The 25,172-nt window shown below is 42.1% G+C and overlaps 1 pseudogene; it reads left to right on the top strand.

The window, feature by feature from the left end:
• LOC124038985 overlaps positions 1-25,172 on the top strand; it is a 120,326-nt pseudogene that overhangs the window by 29,438 nt on the left and 65,716 nt on the right.

The following is a 25,172-nucleotide window of genomic DNA, read 5'->3' as shown; positions in this document are numbered from 1 at the left end:
TAGTCTTGATCCGCCATTTAGAGCAGGTTAAGCCTCGTTGTCATCCCCCTCATGAATAATTTGCTATTCTCGATGCCGTTGTCGAGAAGGAAGTTTGGAGTCAAAGTCCTCCGAGATTTAAGACAAAGGCAGAATTAGCTCATAGATTTGACACCAAGACACAGGACAATTAGGGAAACGGTATTCAGCTGAGTATTCAGCTTTTTAAAGCCATGGAAATAAAGGCATCCCTCTGGGCAAAAATGTGTTGAATCAACATTGTTTCGACGTCATTTCAACCCAACAAATCTATGTGATGACGTTGAAGCAATGTGGGAAACTAAGTGCATTTTCTAAAAGTCAACAATATAGGGGCATTTTTGTAATTTTTTCACTCAATTTTTAACCGAAATCTAAAGACATGGTGAAATATTTTGTTGATTTCATGTTGAATTCATGTTAGATGTTAACTCAACCAAATGTAAATCAAAACTAGATATTGAACTGACATCTGTGCCCAGTGGGATTGGTTCTTTGAAAAGTGTGTTATGCGCAATTGCAGGCTAAGGGCACTTGTGTGGTGACCTGTATGTACTGGAGACACAAGCTCATTATTCTGTGTCACATTTTTTACATGCAGTCAACATCCTTTCCTCTGGAAAGCTCAACCCTTCCAGACCCTAGAGAGATTAACCCATCCATCTCAGTATCTTATTATCCACCATTATGGGCCCTCTGACCTTTGTGGCTTCCCCATGCCTCCTCAGCAGGAATGGACTGGGACCAGAAATCGGCCTAGGCATTTTTAACACACCAGCTCCATTTTTTTCCCCTCTAGTCCCCACACACCGGCCAGGCCCCTTGGGTGAAAGATGAACCACACTGGCCCAATATTTGCTTCTTTCTTTCTTTTTTATTGAACTTTTATTTATCTAGGCAAGTCAGTTCAGAACAAATTCTTATTTACAATGACGGCCTACCAGAAGGCAAAAAGGCTTCCTTTTGGGGGCTTGGATTAAAAATTGAAAATAAATATAGGATAAAACACACATCATGATAAGAGAGACACCACAACACTACATAAAGATAGACCTAATAAAACAACAAAGCATGGCAGCAACACATGAAAACACAGCACGGTAGCAACACAACATGACAATAACATGGTAGCAACACAACATGGCAGCAGCACAACATGGTACAGCACAAAACATGGTACAAACATTATTGGGCACAGACAACAGTACAAAGGGCAAGAAGGTAGAGACAACAATACATCCCGCGAAGAAGCCACAAGTGTCAGCAAGAGTGTCCATGATTGAGTCTTTGAATGAAGAGATGGAGATAAAACGGTCCAGTTTGAGTGTTTGTTGCAGCTCGTTCCAGTCGCTAGTTGCAGCGAACTGAAAAGAGAAGTGAGCCAGGGATGTGTGTGCTTTGGGGACCTTTAACAGAATGTGACTGGCAGAACGGGTGTTGTATGTGGAGGATGAGGGCTGCAGTGGGTATCTCAGATAGGCAGGAATGAGGCCTAAGAGGGTTTTATAAATAAGCATCAACCAGTGGATCTTGCGACGGGTATACAGAGATGACCAGTTTACAGAGGAGTATAGAGTGCAGTGATGTGTCCTATAAGGAGCATTGGTGGCAAATCTGATGGCCGAATGGTAAAGGACATGTAGCCACTTGAGAGCACCCTTACCCACCGATCTATACATTCCGTGTCTGTAATCTAGCATGGGTAGGATGGTAATCTGAATCAGGTTTAGTTTGGCAGCTGTGGTGAAAGAGGAGCGGTTACGATAGAGGAAACCAAGTCTAGATTTAACCTTAGCCTGCCTCTTTGATATGTTGTGAGAAGGACAGTGCACCGTCTAGCCATACTCCCAAGTACTTACATGAGGAGACTACCTCAAGCTTTAAACCCTCAGAGGTAGTAATCACACCGGTGGGGAGAGGGGCATTCTTCTTACCAAACCACATGACCTTTGTTTTGGAGGTGTTCAGAACAAGGTTCAGGGTAGAGAAAGCTTGTTGGACACAAAATCCGGGGAGGGGCCAGCTGAGCATAAGACTTTATCATCTGTATCTTCTAAGATTAACCAGCCCATCTGACAGGGTTAAACCGTGCTTCCAAAATTTCCGTAATTGCCCTATGGCTAGTTCGTCTCTGCTCCTCAGAGTAGGAAGAACATGTCCACTTTTCCCTCTGTAAAGGAAGTTAAATAGAGAGGTCTGGGCAAGGGCCCACTCCTTTTCATTTCAAAGACGACATGGTTCATTGTCACATGAATAAAACAGGCTCTACAAAAGTTAGCGTCTTTTGACTGCGCCTGCAGAGGCTTCGATTATGTGCGGCGCCAATGTGACTTTCTCTTTAATTGCCTCTATTGCTTTAAGTTGATTTATCTTTGCCTGAATGTCTGAAAGTGAGATGACTGAAAGAGGTCTGGGTTTGAACAGGTAACTCACAGGCTGCTTGTGAATTGGCAACATAAAATCGAATACGTTGTCCATTTGATTAGAATGAAAATGGACCTAATGCCTTTTCCCTAAGCCTGACATACACACACAAAAACACACAGACATGTTTAGAGGCACAGGCTGAGCCATGGTGCAGTGCCTCTAGATGGAGAGTAATTTTTGGAGTTGCCTTACTCAAGGATAGTGGTAGTAATGATCTGACACTAGAAGCCCTCCGGTAGCCAGTCATCACTTCTTCATCACATGATGCCTTCCTTTGGGCTACCTTTCACCCCAAAATGTAAAATACTGGCTTATTGCATAGAATGTTCTCTCTTTCTATCAGAAAGGAGAAACCCATCTCTTTTCTAAACCCACCTCATCTCTTCCCTTGGCTTGTATTGATTTATAAATCGCAACAAAAACATTGCACTTTGTTGCTAATCAAACTGCATTATTTATGTTGCGGCATTATTTATTCATTATTGTGGTTCAATACGGCACCACAGAACGCCTGAGCCAATATTGTCTTGGAAATCCATTTTAATCACACTATGCAAATGAAGATCAGTGTAAATATCACAATGACCTTACCTGTCAAAAAATGTGCAGGTGCCTGTAATCTCTTAACATAATATATTTAGCATGCTATTGTAAGTTTACTCATGTCTTTTTTAAAGAATCGCCTAATAGCAGGAACGGCACCATCTAGTGGTCAGAACCTGGTAATATCAGGATGTAGGATGGGACATAAACCCAACAACTTAAATGACAAATTTCTCTGAACAGGAAAAATACATTAGATATGTCACAGTCGTCATAGTGAGGAGACCAAGGCGCAGAGTGATATGAATACATCTTCTTTAATTAACGAAGAACACTAAACAAACTAACAAAATGAATGTGAAGCTAATACAACGAGTGCTGACATGCAACTACACATAGACAATAACCCAAAAACCAAAATGGAAAATGGCAAACTAAATAGGATCCCCAATCAGAGACAACGATAAACAGCTGCCTCACCAATTCAGGCCACCATAGACCTACATTTACCTAGACATACCAAAACCCCATAGATATTTTAAAAAACACTAGACAAGACAAAAACACACATACCCACCCTCGTCACACCCTGTCCTGACCAAAATAATACAGAAAACATAGATAACTAAGGTCAGGGCGTGACAACATAGGATGATTGGCATGGAGTACGGAGGGGCCGTGAATACCTTTTTGACAATTTCTTTGGATTTCTCATGTTACTCATTGTTATCATTATTGAATATTATTATTATATTATTGAGTCCTATAAATTAAAATGGACAATTTGGGTGCAATCAATTTGCTTAATTTCTCTGAGATCAAGTTATATTTCAACCAAGTAATGTTTCTGGAATGCTTATTTAATCTATTTCTAGCTACAGAAACGATTTCAGAATAATCTGAGATGGAGGGTGTCATGGCTTGCTGAAATGACATGGAATGACACAGGATAATTATTTATTCAGTGAATACATTTTCACTTGGTCTCTGTATGGGAGCCCAGGCAGTCATGGTCTTGTCAACGTAACCCAGATACAGTGTTTGGTAACATTTGACATTTTAGTAATTACTTTGGAAGTACATTGAAATGGTGTTAAGCAGTTTTTGCTATTTCACAGGTGGAATAAGGGACAGTCCATCATTCATCTTGTGTAATTACAAAAACCACTCCCCTCCATTAATATGCAGTTATAATGTAGTTACCAAATACTATGTAACAACATTGTATTAACATGTTGTGACTAGTGTAATTAGTGTTATTAAACAGGAGCAACTTAATGTAAAGTGTTACCCATAGTTCCCACTTACATTGGTTGTGGGACCGCCAATAGGATTTAGGCTAGAGGAAGAAGAGGTGTGGGTAAATCTGGCTTTAGTGAGAGGCGAAACGGGTGAAGATGAATGAAGAGAGATCAAAGGAGTGATAGAGGAAATGGAACTAGAGCAAGATGAAAATTGATGGAAAGAGACGGACAGCAGGGAAGGAAAGGAGAGGAGGTAAAAAAGGAATGTGAGTAATGGAGAGAAGGAGACGGGGGGGCAAGAATTGGAGAGAACAGAGGAAGAGATATTGGAGAGGTGGGTAGTTATTGGGGGAATAGAGAATGTGGCAGAGATTTTGAGAGAAAAAAAACTAGGGAGAGATGAATGGATAAAAGTTTCTGTGAAACTAAACCCTGCCAATGGATGTGTGTGCGTGTTGTAACACTATTAGAACTACTGATGTCACCACAAGGTGGATATACCGTCAGACGCCACACTCCCGTCACCCCAAACACATCTCCTCTCGCCCACTGTGATTGGCTAAGAGAAAGCGTCATAGGATTATGCGGTACTGGGGTGTGATGTGGAGGGAGGGCTGGGCAGGCCTCGTAAGACACCCCCCTCCCTTCCAGACCCACTCCCCCTGTATTTCATCTGAGGTCATAGCTGAATGCTGTGCGTCTTTCGTGCCATCCTTTGGCTGACGTCCTTGGCACCCGAGGCGATGTTAGTGCTCGTCGCCAAAAGACTCACAGCACAGCTCTGCCACACACAAGCGTCTGTCAGGATTTTTACTCCCGTCTTTTATCTTTTGTGCGTCACTGCCTCTCACTCACAGATCAGTGAGTGAAAGAGCACAATGATTCTTTTTGAACAGCTGCACAGTGCACTACAGCAATACACGACCTCAACTGCACTGTATGTGTGCGGACGGAAGTAACTAAGAGATTTAACCGTGTCTGTGTATATCTTATTACACATAAATGTATTCACTTTGTGTATGAGGAAGGAAGGGAGGCTGATTGATTCCTCCTTATGAAGTTCAGATTTATTCATATGTGTTTTTCAGTCAGCATTGACCCGCCATGCTCCCCTTGCTCATTACCATATAAAGCAGAATCCCTCTGCAGTCGAGGGAAAAGTACGAGACTGGAGTGGAAACGAGGAGCTTTGCTGTTTGCTCTGCCTTCATCTCTGTGCGGGTCACAGAGTTCGCTAAGCAAATAATCATCAGAATCATCAGAAACAGAGTACAGATGACACCCCTATCCTTCCCTGTCAAGTGACAAATTTCACCTCCAGACTAAAGTTTTTTGGATATATTCCCCTGTCACTCATAAGACAACTGCTGCCCTCTACTATTTTAAGTGATTGTAGCAATGTGATTGCAGGGCAAAAAAAAATACATCTATATCACCGTTGTTTAGACTAACTGGTTGCCACAATATTTAGACGAAGGATGATACGATATCAGCATTCCTATTGGATGAGTTCAGGTGGTACAGCTGCTGTTTGACAATCAAAAAATGTTAGCACTACTGAACCCATCCCTCATCATTATTCACGATTCATTCAGGATTATCCAAAATCATGGTAGCATCCACATTAATGTAGAAATGTTCAGAAACATATTATTTTCTTATTTACAATAAAAGTGACTCCAAAATGACACAATACATTATTCACCATTCATTTCTGTTAATCACAAAATAATCTGAAACACAACCAAAACAAACTGCAAATACATCCCAACAGTTTGTAGAGTCACGAGCTTGATGTTGTCGTTGTGTGCTACTTTAATATACATAAGTGAATTTGTCCAAATATTTAGAGTACAGTGCCAAAACAACAAAAAAATGTGTCACTGTCGCTTCCCTAGTGGCGCAGCGGTCTAAGGCAGTGCATCACAGTGGTTGAGGCGTCACTACAGACCCGGGTTTGATCCCAGGCGAGGTTGCAGCCGGTCGTGACCGGGAGACCCATGAGGCGGCGCACAATTGGCCCAGCGTCATCCGGATTAGGAGAGGGTTTGGCCGGCCGGGATGTCCTTGTACAATCACACTCTAGTGACTCCATGTGGCGGGCCGTGCGCATGCACACTGACTTTGTTCGGCAGATATACAGTGTTTCCTCTGACACATTGGTGCGGCTGGCTTTGGGGTTAAGCAAGCAGTGTGGCTTGGCAGGGTCGTGTATCGGAGGACGCATTGCTCTCGACCCTTGCCTCTCCCGAGTTCGTACGGGAGCTGCAGTGATGGGATACGATTGTAACTACCAAATTGGGAAGAAAATAATAATAATTACTGTCGAAATACTTTTGGACCTCACTGTATGTGAGGGCTGTTCCATTTTCTGTAATGTAAATATCATGGACAATATCATATTAATAAACACACTAGTCTTCCCTGATTTATTATTTTTGAAAATAATTGGTTTTCTGCTGGTTTCCTCCTCACAAATGAAAGGCTTATCAGTCTGTCTGGTTTGTTAACTTTACCGAACTTCAGCCGCATAGGACGGAAGCATGTTCCATTAGGCTTGTAGATAGTTCATCAATACAGGACTGATCTTAAGGCAATTAAATGCATTGACAATACATTCTGGATCGTCAGAGAACAATCGACATCAAAACAACTTACCATTGACTATTGATTGACACACTATCAAGGTGACGCACTGGATGATACAGTTTGCTGTCCAGAATCGCACCTGCAAATTGCTCGTTGCTTGTCCAGTTCGTCCCCTAGACCAGGGCTTTTCAAGTCCAGTTAAGCACTTGAATATTTGAATTGGCTGTGCTACCTTTGGTCTTCAATAAAAATGTGTAGAGTGAAGAGGCTCAAGGACTTAAAAACTCTATTCGCTAGATCAGTGGTTCACACACTTTTTATAGTCCCATACCCCTTCAAACATTCAACCTCCAGCTGCGTACCCACTCTAACACCAGGGTCAGCGCACTCTCAAATGTTGTTTTTTGCCATCATTGTAAGCCTGCCACACACACACACTACATGATACATTTATTAAACATAGGAATGAGTGTGAGTTTGTCACAACCCAGCTCGTGGGAAGTAACAAAGAGCTCTTATAGGACAAGGTCACAAATAATAATATAGTAAGGATCAATCATTTTGCTCTTTATTTAACCACCTTACATATAAAACCTTATTTGTTAATTGAAAATTGTTAATAACTCACCACAGGTTAATGAGAAGGGTGTGCTTGAAAGGATGCACATAACTCTGCAATGTCGGGTTGTATTGGAGAGAGTCTCAGTCTTAAATCATTTTCCACACACAGTCTGTGCCTGTATTTAGTTTTCATGGTAGTGAGCGCCGAGAATCCACTCTCACATAGGTACGTGGTTGCAAAGGGCATCAGTGTCTTAACAGCGCGATTTGCCAAGGCGGGATACTCTGAGCGCAGCCCAATCCAGAAATCTGTCAGTGGCTTCTAATTAAATAAAATTTTCACAGAACCGTTTGTTGCAATTTCGATGAGGCTCTCTTGTTCAGATATCAGTAAGTGGACTGGAGGCAGGGCGTGAAAGGAATAACGAATCCAGTTATTTGTGTCATTCGTTTCAGGAAAGTACCTGTGTAATAGTGCACACAACTCACTCAGGTGCTTCGCTATATCATATTTTACATTGTCCGTAAGCTTGAGTTCATTTGCACACAAAAAAATCATATGTTGTCCTTGTTAATGCAGACAGAGAAGAGCTCCAACTTCTTAATTATAGCCTCAATTTTGTCCGGTACATTGAATATAGTTGGCGATTGGCCCTGTAATCCTAGATTCAGATCATTCAGGCGAGAAAAAACATCACCCAAATAGGCCAGTTGTGTGAGAAACATCATGCAAGTGGTCAGACAAGTGAAAATTATGGTTTGTAAAGAACTTTAAAATCGTCTCTCAATTCAAAATAACGTGTCAATACTTTTCCGCTTGATAACCATATCATTGCATAGTGCAGAAAATACACAAGAGTTTAAGGGCCTTGCTTTAACAAAGTTAACCATTTTTACTGTAGTGTCCAGAACTGTTAGATGAATTTAATTCCTGTATGTTCATTAACCAATTAAATTATAATAAAGAAAAACACTTAGTCAGTTTCTAAGAATTTGTAAGGTTCTTGTTTGCATGAAACAGACAAAGATCAGTCTCAAAATGAATCAATAGCGTTTATTCCCGAGAGGTCTACTTAAAATACCATGTACATCAGTTTATATATCACACATAATGTCATAGTGTCTTAAATGTCCCTCCTCCTCTCCGACAAGGACATAGCTGCTTCAAAAGTCCATTCCAACCCACTAACGCACATACATTACACACTATATCTGGATTATCTCCTGCAGTCTCACCACAGTTTATTACCACTTAGCTGACAGTTCCAGTCCTGCCCAGATACGGAGAACCTGGAGGGGCTCTCGCTGTCTTATTTTATCTCCACAGAGTTATAGCTGGGTCGGTTCAAACATAGGTTAAGGTTTCCTCTTTGCTTACTTCCGGTAAACGCATACATTCCTTCTTCCACAATGGTTATAATTTCTAATTATCCCTTGTCCATGCTACATAACCTCTTTCTTATGAACTAACATTACTAATCAGATATAGTAAAACAGGGTAGATTTCAATTAGTTAAATGTATACATTGTTTAGTCATTATTGATAAAATTCATAACAAAACATCTTTCAAGCTGTCAGGCATTCCCTTGGCAGCAAGAGCCTCTCAGTGGATGCTGCAGTGTACCCAAGCAGTGTCGGGAGCAACTGCTTGCACGATCGTTACCACTCCACTATGTCTCCCTGTCATGGCTTTTGCGCCATCAGTACAGATACCAACACATCTTGACCACCAAAGTCCATTTGATGTCACAAAGCTGTCCAGTACTTTAACATAGCCTCTCCTGTTGTCCTGGTTTGCAGAAGATTGACCCCCCATAAACGTAATGGACATATACCAGGAGCTATGCCAGGCCTGCCACGTCTGTTGACTCATCCAGCTGTAATAGCATAGAATTCACTGGCTTTTATGCGAAGCAGTAATTGTTTCAAAACATGTCCTGCCATGTCACTGATGCGTTGTGAAATGGTGTTGTTTAATGAAGAATTTGTCTGTATAGTTTTTTTGGCATTTTCCCCCAGCATTGTCCCAGACATATCTGTGGCAGCAGGAAGAATTAAGTCCTTCACAATAGTATGGGGCTTGCTTGTCCTAGCCACTCGGTAGCTCACCATATAAGACGCTTCTAGCCCCTTCTTAATAATAGTATCTGTTGCTTTTATACATGTCTTACTGCTCAAAAGTCATCTTAAGTCTAGAGTGAAGGTTTTGTCATGATGTGGTCCTCTTTGGGTATAGTGAGTGCCTTCCCCCGCTCTCCCTCTTACACCCAGGTTCTGTTATCTCAGGTCGTACATTCCTGCAGGAGACTCTCTCCCTCATGCAGTAAAGAGAGAGGGTCCACAGTAGAACAAAGGAACTTCTTCTACATCACAGAACTTGAGAACTGAACAATGTCCATGTTTGAGAATGCGTAAACGGTCGGTGGAGAATCCAGCTACGACCGGTCCATTTTGTTTAATGTTTGTGACCTCATTAAGAGACATTACAGCCACGTTACCATAACTCTGTTTATACAAGAGTCTCCGTTATGAGATTTGCATTTAATTATTGTATAAAATGAATGAGTAATGGTGAAAATATTTGTGAAATGATGTAATGTGATTTTAAACTGTTCAATGAAAGAGAATCCAATTCCCTTTGGAGTTTAACTAAGTCATTGGCCCATTCCATGAGCACAGACATTGATCTGGCACATGGGACATCCTTTTCTGCTGTTCTGAATTTTTTTTAAAACCTAGAGAAGCCCACTTCAGACCATGCGTACCTCAATTACCGAGAGGGCTAAGTTCTGAGTAGAGACCACAAAAACCACAGGATAAGCTAAGGTTGTAATTGTTGCTGAATTCTTAACCATACCACGTGGTTAAACTCTGAGACTGTCGATCTGACCGAATAAGAGCAAATCTTCGATACTAATTACTAGTCTGCAGTTAGAAGTTATGTCGACCTGAAATGCGAAGACCGATAACACCTAATCTATAATAATATTTCTGAATGGGACTCTGAAGTACCCATTCTAACCACGAAAGACACCAGGGACGCAAAGAGAAGTTCAGATGAAGTTTCCAACAGAAAGACGGATGATTCCAACAGAGATCACGACGACACACTGTGCGTAAATATATATATTGATTGCAAATATTCCCTAATGAGTGAGCGTTCATGTGCAAAGGATTAGTATTTCTATCAATATAATTATCAATTGTGTAGTGCCTTTTGTCTTTCGCGCCCTTCTCAGTCCCTTTGTCTATCAAGCCGCCATACCGGTTTAGCCCACTAGGGCACATCCCCTATCATTTCCTTGTAACCATACCTACTGCTTGTTTGTTTGTTATGCATTTCTGTGATTATTTAGTTGGTTAGTAAATAAATGATTAAGACAATTGATGTATGGATGATTCATAGTGAAGGCTGGGTTCGTGCAGATAACCAACAATTTACCAACAATGTTTGGAATTAAACTAATGTGAGGTAAAGAATAATTCATTAATTAGAAGACTAATTGATCAGATATTAAAATATCTGAAAAGTTATTAGGAAAAGTATTACTTTGTAATCTGAAGATTTTCCTTGGTGCCACGACTTCCGAGTTAATTACATTTATATGATTAGTTTAATCACATAATAATAATTACAGAGAATTGATTTGATAAAATAACAGTATTAACTTGAATGATGCCAAAGACACGACAGTTTCATTGAGTTGGGAGATAGTACTTTTGCACATATAACACACTGTGGCTGAGGAAAGGCACTACTCCCAATATAAGTGAACCTCATATCAATGTAGTTCTCATCATATTTGCGCCTCTCAGATGGTCCAACATCCCTGTCTGTTGTTCGGTGCTCTCCTGGGTAAGGGGGCAGTAGCTCTTTGGCTGTATCAGATTCACAACTGCATGACGACACACAAACAGTCCATGCTAGCTGGGCTAACAACAAATGCAGAATTATTGATGCTTGCATTTGATGTGCTCATGGAAGCAGAACAATTTGTGTCGTCGACAGGTGCAGGTGTAGTACTGCTGGTAGTAGCAGTGCTATCAGTAGAGCTGGTATGTGTCTATGGACGCGGCCTTACTTATTTTAACCATTCATCCATTTTTGAGCAAACGGAATGAGCAGCAGCTACGTTTGGCTACATACGGACCATTAGTGGAATTCCCGCAAGAGAGTAACGGTTAAGGTGATTGGATGTTAATTATTTGACTGGGTTACCTGTATTTGACCTTGTGTTGCTATTTCGCTGAACACTAGATGGTTTCATTTTATTTTTGGCAATGAAACGAGGCTACTCAGGCAAGAGAAAAACCTCACCCAAATATATAGCCCCGTTGGAAAATATAAATGGACTGTTTGAAAATGTTAAGAATAAAAAATGTTTTTATGTTTTTTTAATTAATTTTTTATGTGAATCACATTTTTATTTTGCGTACCCCCGACGTCATTACGCGTACCCCAATGGCATTACGTGTACCCCAGTTTGGGAATACCTGCTCTAGACTATCAGTTCTCAAAACACCTAAAATTGTCATACTCAATGTGTCGGTGTCGCAAAAATGTTCGGTAACTAGTAAATCCCAATTAGCTTTAGGTGGGTAACCATTCCAAAAAGGTCTGAGAACAACTAGTCTAATTTCTTATTGTATCCTTTTCCAGCTGAAGCAACTAAGAAGATGGGCTGTGCATTTGGACTGGGCCTGGAGCGCCTGGCCATGGTGCTGTACGGGATCCCCAACATCCGCTTCTTCTGGAGCCAGGATAATCGCTTCATCAAGCAGTTCTGCCCACCCAACATCAACAGCCCAGTCACCTTCCAGGTAAAGCCCTAGATTATATTTGTCTTTTTAAAACACTATTACTCCGCCATTTTTGGCCGTTGAGGTTTCGACCATAGATCTGGATAGAAGTAGCACTTGCCACAAAGCCCATTTTAAAGTAGTCAATTGGGTGATACTTCAGAGGGGTCACAGAATTTCATCCAGGTCAGCAGGAGGGATCAGCCAATGAATTATACTCCTGAGCAAACATTCCAGCACTGCAGATGGCAGTAAATCACCAAACGTGGCTTGTTCAGACTACACATTCCATGCATCTTTGTTTATGAACTACCAATAAACTCACAGTTCCTTCCGAAAGTATTCACAACCTTTGACTTTTTCCACATTTTGTTGTATTACAGTCTAAATTCAAAATGGATTAATTGAGATGAGATGTTTTGTTACTGATCTACACACAATACCCCATAATGTCAAAGTGGAATTATATTTAAAAATTAAAATGTCTTGGGTTAAAAAGTATTCAACCCCTTTGTTAAGTCTAAATAAGTTCAGGATTAATAATGTGCTTAACAAGTCACACTGTATGCAATAATAGTGTTTAACATGATTTTGTAATGACTACATCATCGCTGTCCCACATAAAACATGCATTCTGTTTGTGACAAGGTACTAAAGCAGGGATCATCAACTAGATTCAGTCACTGGCTGATTTTTTTTTTCTTGAGCAGACAGTCAGGGGTCCGGAACATAATTGCAAATCATTTGTAGACTGCAAATTGATTGCAAGATGCCCAATCAGATATAATATTTGGCTAAATAATTTCAAACGTTGCTTACACCTGTATACAACCACAAACATATCTAGGGTTGCACAGGGAGGGTATATTACTGGAAACTTTTGAAGTTTAACAATTCCCTTTTTATCCTGATTACAAAGTTTTATGATAATCCAATTTAACACATTACTATAACGGCTGTTTGAAGAAGAGGACCAAGGTGCAGCGTGGTACGTGTTCATGATTTTTAATGAAACTGAACACAAGAACAAAGAATAACAAAGGGGAACAAACAAAACAGTTCTGTCAGGTGCAGACACACAAAACAGAAAATAACTACCCACAAAACACAGGTGGGAAAAGGCTACCTAAGTATGGTTCTCAATCAGAGACAACGATAGACAGCTGCCTCTGATTGAGAACCACACCCGGCCAAACACAGAAATAGAAAACATAGAACAAAAAACATAGAATGCCCACCCCAAATCACGCCCTGACCAAACCAAAATAGAGACATATAAAGGATCTCTAAGGTCAGGGCGTGACAATTACTGAGTACCACTCTCCACATATTCAAGCATCATATTATGGGTATGCGTGTAATCGTTAAAGACGGGAGTTTTTCAGGATTAAAAAGAAAGGGAATGGAGCTAAGCACAAGCTAATTCCTAGAGGAAAACCTGGTTCAGTCTGCTTTCCACCAGACACTGGAAGATGAGTTCACCTTTCAGCAGGAAAATAGCCTGAAACACAAGGCCAAATCTACACTGTAGTTGCTTACCAAGAAGAGTGTGAATGTTCCTGAGTGGCCGAGTTCCAGCTTTGACTTAAATATGCTTGAAAATCTATGTCAAAACCTGAAAATGGTTGTCTAGCAATGATCAACAACCAATTTGACAGAAATCAAAACTGGATGGTGTTCAGAGACAGATGGGAGGGGTTGAGTGGAAGGATGAGACTAAAAACAAACAAAAGGTAACTATAGTAAAATATACTGTGTCTGTAAAATGTATTTAGTATGTATAAGCAGGAAGAAGAAGCCTAAGTGTTGTTGGGGAGGGGTGGTAGGGTTAGGGGACAATGTATTAAAGATATATGTACTTTCTATATTTACCCCCAAATATATGGGGGATTGGAAATGATGAAGACAATTACATTGGTAGAAGCCACAATCTATCTGCAGTAATGAAGCTGATCTACCCCCTACAAAATCAAATACATTTGACAATTTGCATAATTTCTTAAAGAATAATGGGCAAATTTTGCACAATCCAGGTGTGTAAAACTCTAAGAGACTTACCCAGAATAGTCACAGCTGTAATCACTGCCAAAGGTGATTATATCATGTATTGACCCAGAGGGTTGAATGCTTATCTAAATCAAGATACATTTGTTTTTTATTTTCCATAAAAAATAAAAAGGTTCACATTTTCCTTCCACTTTGACATTACAGAGTATTTTGTGTAGATCGTTGATGACAAAATGACAATTAAATCCATTTTAATCCCACTTCGTAAGACATCAAAATGTGAAAACAGTCAGAGAGTGTGAATACTTTCTGAAGGCACCGCAGAGGTAAAATAAATAAGCAATACTTTTCAAGCATAGTGTTCTGGAATTTCTTTACATTCTAGCTCCTGGATCATAAACAATAACAATCAAACTATACAATTAGAACCCCGAAACTGAATATAAGAATTAATGAATGAAGGAAAGCATGGATGAAGAATGATTGGCCAAAATCTCTCTCGAATTGACACTAGGTAATACGCATGTCGAATCACAGAGGAGCACACGGTTTCATACTTCATACCTGAAGGTAGTGTATGGCTCGTTAGTTTTCATTCAATGGAGGTTCTTGCTCAGGTAGGCTACATTATGCTCCATTTCAGACACTATATATAGATATTTAATAGTCTCTCCTCCTCTACCTTTTGACAGTCTCTGTTTAGTTACTGCTGCTTTACACCCTCCGTCTCTGCTTCTGCCTTCGTCTCCCTGACCCTGACCCCCACCCACTCATCAAACGTGTACACACACGTTTTACATTTTCCCTCCTGACCGCCTATAGCCTTCATAGCTCTTTTTTGAAAGCACATGAACTTTTCCATCCCCCTCTTCTATTCTCTTTCCCGGAAGAGAGTTTCTCGTTTTCCTAATGCCCTCTGTGCCGTCGGGGACCATTGGTATTCCTCGTCACGCCCGTGTTTACTGTAATGTGTTTTCGTGAGCTGTTTTTTTCCCTCGGTTGTGTGAATAAGAATGCCCAAGCATGCCCATTATCCCACTAAACCAAGGTTCTGTTCGCCAGGAAAGGACCAATGTAGAGCTGCCAAAGCAGTTTAGTTTATCCATGTTGACCACAGCATGACTGTCATTGTTTGCCTGCTTCCTAATTCGCTTACACATTGTGCTTCCGTCAAATAATCTTGCATTTAAGTATTTTCCGAACATTTGTTTTTGCCACAGGGGTGTGGCAACTGCACGTAATAGCTTCTTAAATTGTATATCCTGTTTGGTTTGCCCCAGGGAATGACACTCAGCTCAGACATTGAACCACATCCGCTTCAAGTAACATACTGCTAAGAACTACTAAGTACCACTTCAGTTCAGCATCACTCATAACCCTTACGTTACCTCCTGCATTCTTTCTTTTTTCACTTTACCTCAGGCTTTTTTTCTCCACGGCCCGGGTCGAGAGGACAGGCTTGCGCATGTCACTCAACCCTATCCCACTGTCGGGATGTTTTATTCATGAGTCCTTCTCACTGTGTAAAGACAGGTGGAGTGCAGGTGCCGGTTCAGGCAGAGGTGATGCTGCCACTGCTGTACCGTTATGGGGGGCCTTTTAACCGGCCCTTTGGTCAATTAAAAACTATGTTAAAAGGTGATATTTACAGCTGTTTTGATCATTCACATGAATGATACCGTATAGGTCTATTGATTCTTAAAGAATAGGTTGTCAACTATAAATGCCTCAAGAGCTTAGCTCAACTGTTTTACCCCATCATAACCTCCCAAAAAGTTGTTTTAATCCATTGTGTGTAAACAATGTCTTTGTTAACAAACAGTATTGCCTCAATATTAGGTGAAATGTTCAATTGACCTCAGGCCATAGCTCTATCTATACATTTAAGAGTTGTTACATTTCTCCAGCCCCATCCCTGAGCTTTAGAGTGTTTAGTTTGAGAAACAGATGCCTCACAAGTCCTCAACTGGCAGCTTCATTAAATATTACCCGCAAAACACCAGTCTCAACGTCAACCGTGAAGAGGCGACTCCGGGATGCTGGCCTTCTAGCCAGAGTTGCAAAGAAAAGGCCATATCTCAGACTGGCCAATATATATATATATATATATATTAAGATGGGCTAAAGAACACAGACACTGGACAGAGGAGCTGTGCCAAGAAGGCTAGCATCCCGGAGTCACTTCTTCACTGTTGACGTTGAGACTGGTGTTTTGCTGTGCATCGTTCACAGGTGATAGGCTAATATTGTCACCTATCACACTATTTTTTCATTTAATCTTGTCTTTACATGTACTAAATAATACAGTTGAAGTCGGAAGTTTACATACACTTAGGTTGGAGTCATTAAAACTCGTTTTTCAACCACTCCACAAATTTCTTGTTAACAAACTTTAGTTTTGGCAAGTCGGTTAGGACCTTGTGTATGACAAGTAATTTTTCCAACAATTGTTTAAAGACATTATTTCACTTATTATTTACTGTATCACAATTCCAGTGGGTCAGAAGTGCACTAAATTCACTACATACACTAAATTGACTGTGCCTTTAAACAGCTTGGAAAATTCCAGAAAATGATATAATGGCATTAGAATCTTCTGATAGACGATTGACATCATTGGAGGTGTGCCTGTGGATGTATTTCGAGGCCTACCTTCAAACTCAGTGCCTCTTTGCTTGACATCATGGGAAAATCTAAAGAAATCAACCAAGACCTCAGAAAAAAAATTGTAGGCCTCCACAAGTCTGGTTCATCCTTGGGAGCAATTTCCAAATGCCTGAAGGTACCATGTTCATCTGTACAAACAATGGTACACAACTATAAACACCATGGGACCACCCAGCTGTCATACCGCTCAGGAAGGAGACGTGTTCTGTCTCCTAGAGATGAACGTACTTTGGTGTGAAAAGTGAAAATCAATCCCAGAACAACAGCAAAGGACCTTGTGAAGATGCTGGAGGAAACGGGTACAAAAGTCTCTGTATCCACAGTAAAACGTGTCCTATATCAACATAACCTGAAAGGCCGCTCAGCGAGGAAGAAACCTTTGCTCTTTAAAAAAGCCAGACTACGGGTTGCAACTGCACATGGGGATATAGATCATACTTTTTTTCTTACCCCCTTTTACGTTGTATCCAATTGTTAGTAGTTACTGTCTTGTCTCATCATTACATCTCCCGTACGGGATCGGGAGAGACGACACCAATGTGTCGGAGGAAACACCGTACACCTAGCGACCTGGTCACTGCGCCCGGCCCGAGACAAGGATATCCCTACCGGCCAAACCCTCCCTTACCCAGACGACGCTAGGCCAATTGTGCGTCACCCCCATGGACATCCTGGTCGCAACCGACTGCAACAGAGTCTGGAGTCTCTGGTGGCACAGCTAGCACTGTATTGCAGTGCCTTAGACCACTGCGCCACCCGGGAGGCCAAAGATTGTACTTTTTTGAGAAATGTCCTCTGGTCTGATGAAACAAATATTGAACTGTTTGGCCATAATGACCATTGTTATGTTTGGTGGGAAAAGGGGGAGGCTTGCAAACCGAAGAACACCATCCCAACCGTGAAGCATGGGGTGGCAGCATCATGTTGTGGGGGTGCTTTGCTGCAGGACTGGTGCACTTCACAAAATATATGACATCATGAGGAGGAAAATGATGTGGATATATTGAAGCAACATCTCAAGACATCAGTCAGGAAGTTAAAGTTTGGTCGTAAATGGGTCTTCCAAATGGACAATGACCCCAAGCATACTTCCAAAGTTGTGGCAAAATGGTTTAAGGAGAACAAAGGCAAGGTATTGGAGTGGCCATCACAAAACACTGACCTCAATCCTATAGAAAATCTGTGGGCAGGACTGAAAAAGCATGTGCGAGCAAGGAGGCCTACAAACCTGACTCAGTTACACCAGCTCTGTGTAACTGAGTTCATCCAATTTATTGTGGGAGGCTTGTGGAAGGCTACCCGAAACGTTTGACCCAAGTTAAACAATTTAAAGGCAATTTTACCAAATACTAATTGAGTGTTTGTAAACTTCTGACCCACTGGGAATGTGATGAAAGAAATGAAAGCTGAAATGAATCATGCCCTCTACTATTATTCTGACATTTCCCATTCTTAAAATAAAGTGATGATCCTAACTGACCTAAGGCAGGTAACTTTTACTAGGATTAAATGTCAAGAATTGTGAAAAACTGAGTTTAAATGTATTTAACTAAGGGGTATGTAAACTTCCGACTTCAACTGTATGTGTGAAATTTGTTTTGATTTAGAATGGACCATTATCATGAAACAGGGGCAGCTTCAACTATGCACTTAAATAGTGAATGGAGGACACATTTCCATGGTTCATTTTCATGCCAGCTAGGTAGGCCATACTCCTGTTTTAAAACAAAGCAATATGCTTAACATTAGGAAAGTTGAGAAATTAATAGTCGGCCTAGCCTATAGAAAGCTGATCGGATCCTCCTCTTTTTAATAGAGGCCATCACTATGTTTTCTCACACAATTGCATAGCCTATAGAAATGTTGTGCATCAGCTCATGGACTCTCATTAAGTGTTTGATTAGATTTTCGATTACATTTGCATTGATGTCAGAGTAATTAGAGGGACAATTACGGGTACCCGGCAGTTAGCAAGTTTAGCAAGCTACTACATCAGCAGCATCAGAGCATATGGAGAAGCCTAGTTACCGTGACTAAACAGTCACGTGGAATTTGACTGCCATCATGAGTCGTGACCACCAGTGTGGTGGTAATACGGTCACAGTAACAGCCCTAGTTGTGAGTTCAAATCTGAGGTGGAGTCATATTGAAAAGGCAATACTACTACATTATCATGTCAAATGTAATCTTCATCGATGAAAGATTTTTACACAGTTTTAGCTGAACACCGTACCACTTACCTTCTAACCCCCATAATTAATGTACTTATAATGTTTTGGGACACCTGGGACCATCGCATAACATCCTGACTACTGGTAAAATAAATGTCTTGAGAAGATCTTACAAATATCCTAACATGGTCCTCAATTACTTTCTGGCAAGTTACAGGGAACTAGACAAAGGTCCCCCAGAGAACATTCCCTTGTTACACAACGTCCTAAGGACTAGTAAAATCAAATTCCTAAAAAGGTCCTGACCTGGTCCTCAATGACTTCCTGGTAACTTACAGGGAACTAGACAAAGGTCCCCAAGAACGTGATAGAACTTTGAGTCTATCACACAACGTCCTGAGGACTAGTAAAAAGTCCTGAGAACGTCCTAAAAAGGTCCTGACAAAAACTAAATTGCGACACAAATATTGGATCGCGACTGAAACAGCCTGGTTCAAGACCAGTTGAGGACCACTGACCATCATGAAATGTCCCTTTTAGGTCATCGAATGTCACATGGATAACGTCTTATCAGAACCAAACAGGAACCTTTTCGTAACGTTCCCTAATGAACATCAAAATACCTTATTATAATGTTATACCGCGACCAGACCAGGACCTGTACTGAACGTCCGCTTACGGTCCCTAGAACGTCAGTGAGATAACATCTCGCCAAAACCCTTAAAGGGAAATAACATCGCCTATTGTCGTTAGGACGTCACCTGTTTGCTGAGATGACTCGATGGTAGCCGTCATTGTTGAAGGATTTGGCCAGAAACTAATATCGCTTTTAATTGCTTTTTAACTACCTTTTTTTAAACTAAGTATTGATAGATTTTTTGGGGGGCCAGAACCAGGGACTTTTTGAACATGCTTACTTTGAACATAATTACACATAATTTAATTGGATTTGATTGAAGTTGGTACATGATGAGACGTTCACATTGACCTTTGTCGACACCTACCTGACCGAGGTTATCCATGCGGCACTTCTTGAATATGGCAGACGCTGCACTGCACAGTGTATCATGTGGAATTTTTATTATGGCAGACGTCCACTTTTCACAAGTCATTTTAATTAGTCAAGGAAGGTTTCTGTTGTCAAAAAGCCACCACCTTTCAATATCGGTATTCTGCAGGCCTTCTATGAAACACCCACATTATGCAAGACATTTTATAACTCACAATATGGCAGGGCCGGATCATGCCCACACTATGTAAGACACTCTACTACCCACAATATGGCAGGGCCGGACTGTGGCCCTGGAGTGGGAAGCAAGCAGTCGGTGAGCGATCACTCCATCTCCCGCTCGTTTTTCAGCCCATCTCCCCCTCAGCCTCCCTCCATCACTCACTCCGGGCCCACAGCAGTAAAGGAGGAAGGAGCAGGAAGGGGTAGGAGAAGAGAGACATCCCACCCTCCATGATGCCTAATGACCTTGTTGGCATTATTTATAGCTCGTGCTCTCCAACTTGTACCGGGAACCGGGTTTGGATGCACTGACTTGTCACCTCTGCTGCTGCCCAGGGCCTGTGCACTCTCGCTGCGCTTGGTCACGGCTTCTCTTCCTGCCTCCAGCCCCTCCCCCAATCCTCTCTCTAAACGCTGGAATGGTAATGAGGTGTGACCGGGGAGGTCAGCAGAGTCCCCCCCCCCCCTCTGTGTTTTCCACTGACCTCTGAATACACTTCAAGACCGGTGGCAGAGGCCTGGTCCACCCTCCTGGCCCCAGAGACCAACGCCGCTCTGGACTGGTTGACACTTGGGATTATTCCTCCTCTTTACAGCCAGGGGAGGTGTTTTTTGGACCCATATTTCTTATGGCTCGGTTGGACTGTGGTATTTGATGCAGCGTAGTTGGTGGTGTCAGTATATGCATTGGCTGGAAGTTGCGTCAGATGCAAGCCTTTGCTAAAATACCATTATTGTACAGTACTACCAAAGACAAGGGGATCCATTTATGTCTTTAGGTTTATTCTAAATCCCAAATCAACCCCTAGGCACTCCTGTAGATCTGAAGGGATAAGTATAAGCAATATGCTACTTGCTTCACTTTGCCCTCAGATAGGCTTGATGGAATTTTTCCATATTGCTTACCCCTATCCAATCTCTTCAGATCTACAGAAGTGCCTTCTACCGAAGTGCCTAGTGAAGAGGGGCTAGAGTTTGATTTGGGATTCAGCGAGCGTGTCTAATTAGCCTCGTATTTCCCCAGTGTGAGGGGTCTGAGGAGAGACCAGGGATCCCCAAAGCCCTAATGTTGTGAAACCTCCATCGGGTATGAGTCAAACTCCGACTCATGGCTTCACAACACACAGGCCTGTCTGGTTTACCTCCCTGCAGTCTGTTCCAGTGTAGCCTGTGGAAAGTTCCACAGATTTGAATGTGTTTTTGTCTTCCTGTTCTATCCTCCAGCTAAAAATGTTGGCGTGATTTGTTTCAACCTCTACTTTCCACAACACGATTCGAAAGGGAATGTTGTCACAGCGTCTCTACTCTTTTGTCATTGGCGGTTCATTATCACCCACTCTTTTGCTCTTCTTCATCTTCCTCTTAGTTTCTCTGTGTGGAAACTCTTTACCCTAAATGGATCAGCCAAATAATTGGTCTAAAAGGATCTAAAAGTAGCTTTTTTCATGGGGATTGTGTAGCAGCTCTAGGTTTGAAGTGACTTAGATGATTTGGGTAGGGAATTCAAAGCATGAATTCCATTGGCTGTTGGTTAGAAACTGATTTAAAATCTCAAACAACGTGATTGGTGGCAGTGGCGAAGACAAACCCAAAGCGTGAATTGCGGTCTCTCCTTTTTAGTTTTTTTTTTCTCTAAAAGTGCACTCATTTCTTTTTATCTCTCGTTCTCTTCCCTCCTCCTCCTCCCCTTCTCAACCTCTCAGTAAGGAACCCACCTCTGACCAACAACATCTACTTCTGGCCGAGGGCTACACGGAGAATGACTTCTATGACCTGGTGAGGAGCATCGGAAGAGACCTAGTGGAGAAGATCGACCAGTTCACACATCCAAAGTAAGACACCATGTTCTTCACAAGACAGCTGTGATACTCTAACACAGTGTTTCCCAGTACTAGCACACCTAGGTCGTATTCATTATGCACACCGTAGCACCGTTTTACATCGAAAACAAGCGTTTCTTTTTGGACAAGTTCAGGTAGTCCCACCACTGTTCAGTCAGTTTGCTTCCATTTGGTTCCTAGTGAATACGACCCTGGTTACTCTTAACACAGTGTTTCGCAGTACTAGCTAGCGCATTTGATTCAACTACTTGACTCACACCTGATTCAATGGCTTGATGATCAGTTGACCAGTTGAGACAAATAAGTAGAATTGCAGGGGGGTACTCGAGAGGTTTGAGAAACAGAGCTCTCATCCACCACACATCCAAGGTAAGACAGCATTCCCTCAACAAGATGTATAGCAGTGGTACTCAAACAGCAGGCCAAGGGCGCCACCACTGAACAACAATGGGCATATTGTCACACTCAGATGAGGGCATTACAGCTGTAACATTGGTTTATTACTTTGAATTTAATTGTTTCATGAATTGCTACCACCATTATGAGGTTTTCACTATCCCAAAAACACAGACAACCCTCTCCATGCCCCTCCTCATTCCCCCCATGCCCATGCACCCCTATAAAATGTGCTTGATGTGAGAGACAAAATAAAACACATATAACACGTATAGAACTACTAAAAACAAATGACTCTATGCATTACATATTGCGAGAAAATGTATCAAATGTTTTAAACTGACTAATTATAATGATACAAGATGCAGTGAATGTTCTTTGTTTGGTTTGTACAGGCTTGTTTGAGATTAGGGGTAAATTGGATCTATTCCACTGCTTGACAAATGGGCTCGGAGAGCAAAGGTTAAGCTATACTCAATTCATCAGAGGGGCTCGGGATTGGCTTGTCTGCTGTTTTATAGCGAATGTGTCTCATAGCATCTACACTGAATGAAAATATAAACGCAACATGCAAGAATTTCTACGATTTTACTGAGTTATCCCTAATTCATATATGGAAATCAGTCAAATTAAAGAAAGAAATTAGACCCTAATCTATGCTTTTCACATGACTGGGAATACAGATATATGCATCAGTTGGTCACAGATGTCTGAAATAAAAGGTAGGGGCCTGGACCAGAAAACCAACCAGTATCTGGTGTGACCATTTGCATCATGCATTGCAACATATCACCTTCGCATAAAATTGATCAGACTGTTTGATTGTGGCATGTGTAATGTTGTCCCACTCCTCTTCAATGGCTGTGCGAAGTTGCTGGATATTGGCAGGACCTGAAACACGCTGGTGTCGATTAAAAAGCATCCCAACCATGTTCAATGGGTGACATGTCTGGTGAGTATGCAGGCCATGGAAGAACGGGGACATTTTCAGCTTCCAGGAATTTTGTACAGATCCTTGCAACATGGGAACATGCATTATCATGCTGTATCATGAGGTGATGGTGCCGGATGAATGGCACGACAATGGGCTTCAGGACCTCGTCACGGTATCTCTGTGCATTCAAATTGCCATCAATAAAATGCAATTGTGTTGGTTGTCTGTAGCTTATGCCTGCCCATACCATAACCCCATCGACACCAGTGGGCACTCTGTTCACAACGTTGACATCAGCAAACCGCTCGCCAACACGAAGCCATACAGGCTTCTGCCCGGTACAGTTGAAACTGGGATTCATCCATGAAGAGCACACTTCTCCAGCGTGCAAGTGACCATCGAAGGTGAGCATTTGCCCACTGGAGTTCATTACGACGCAGAATTGCAGTCAGGTCAAGAACCTGGTGAGGACGACGAGCACGCAGATCAGCTTCCTTGAGATGGTTTCTGACAGTTTGTGCAGAGGGTCTTCGGTTGTACAAACCCACAGTTTCCTCAGCTGCCAGGAGGCTTGCTTCTCGCAGGTGAAGAAGCCAGATGTGGAGGTCCTGGGCTGGCATGATTACACGTGGTCTGCGGTTGTGAGGCCAGTTGGACATACTACCAAATTCTCTAACACTCCTACAGTCAGCATGTCATTGCACGCTCCCTCCGAACTTGAGACATCTGTGGCATTGTGTTGTGTGACGAAACTACACATTTTAGTGGCCTTTTATTTTCTACAGCACAAGGTGCACCTGTGTAATGATCATGATGTTTAATCAGTATTGATATGCCACACCTGTCAGGTGGATGGATTATCTCGGCAAAGGAGACATACTAACAAACAGGGATATAAACAAATTTGTCCACAAAATTTGAGAGAAGTAATATTTTAATATTTTAATATTTTAAGTAATTCATCTTCTCCTTTCCCCCTTCTGATGACCAGGTGGCGAATCGCATCTCTGCATGTCTGGCAGACATATCAGTGTGGATGACGGATCACCACCTCAAGCTGAACTTCGGCAAGACGGAGCTGCTCTTCCTCCCGGGGAAGGACTGCCCGTTCCATGATCTCGCCATCACGGTTGACAACTCCATTGTGTCCTCCTCCCAGAGCGCTAAGAACCTTGGCGTGATCCTGGACAACACCCTGTCGTTCTCAACTAACATCAAGGCGGTGGCCCGTTCCTGTAGGTTCATGCTCTACAACATCCGCAGAGTACGACCCTGCCTCACACAGGAAGCGGCGCAGGTCCTAATCCAGGCACTTGTCATCTCCCGTCTGGATTACTGCAACTCGCTGTTGGCTGGGCTCCCTGCCTGTGCCATTAAACCCCTACAACTCATCCAGAACGCCGCAGCCCGTCTAGTGTTCAACCTTCCCAAGTTCTCTCACGTCACCCCACTCCTCCGCTCTCTCCACTGGCTTCCAGTTGAAGCTCGCATCCGCTACAAGACCATGGTGCTTGCCTACGGAGCTGTGAGGGGAACGGCACCTCAGTACCTCCAGGCTCTGATCAGGCCCTACACCCAAATAAGGGCACTGCGTTCATCCACCTCTGGCCTGCTCGCCTCCCTACCACTGAGGAAGTACAGTTCCCGCTCAGCCCAGTCAAAACTGTTCGCTGCTCTGGCTCCCCAATGGTGGAACAAACTCCCTCACGACGCCAGGACAGCGGAGTCAATCACCACCTTCC

Source organism: Oncorhynchus gorbuscha, linkage group LG07, assembly GCF_021184085.1.
Source record: "Oncorhynchus gorbuscha isolate QuinsamMale2020 ecotype Even-year linkage group LG07, OgorEven_v1.0, whole genome shotgun sequence".
NCBI classification, from domain to species: domain Eukaryota; kingdom Metazoa; phylum Chordata; class Actinopteri; order Salmoniformes; family Salmonidae; genus Oncorhynchus; species Oncorhynchus gorbuscha.
Note: the sequence above shows the minus strand (reverse complement) of the source record. Positions and strands in the feature narration are given on the sequence as shown.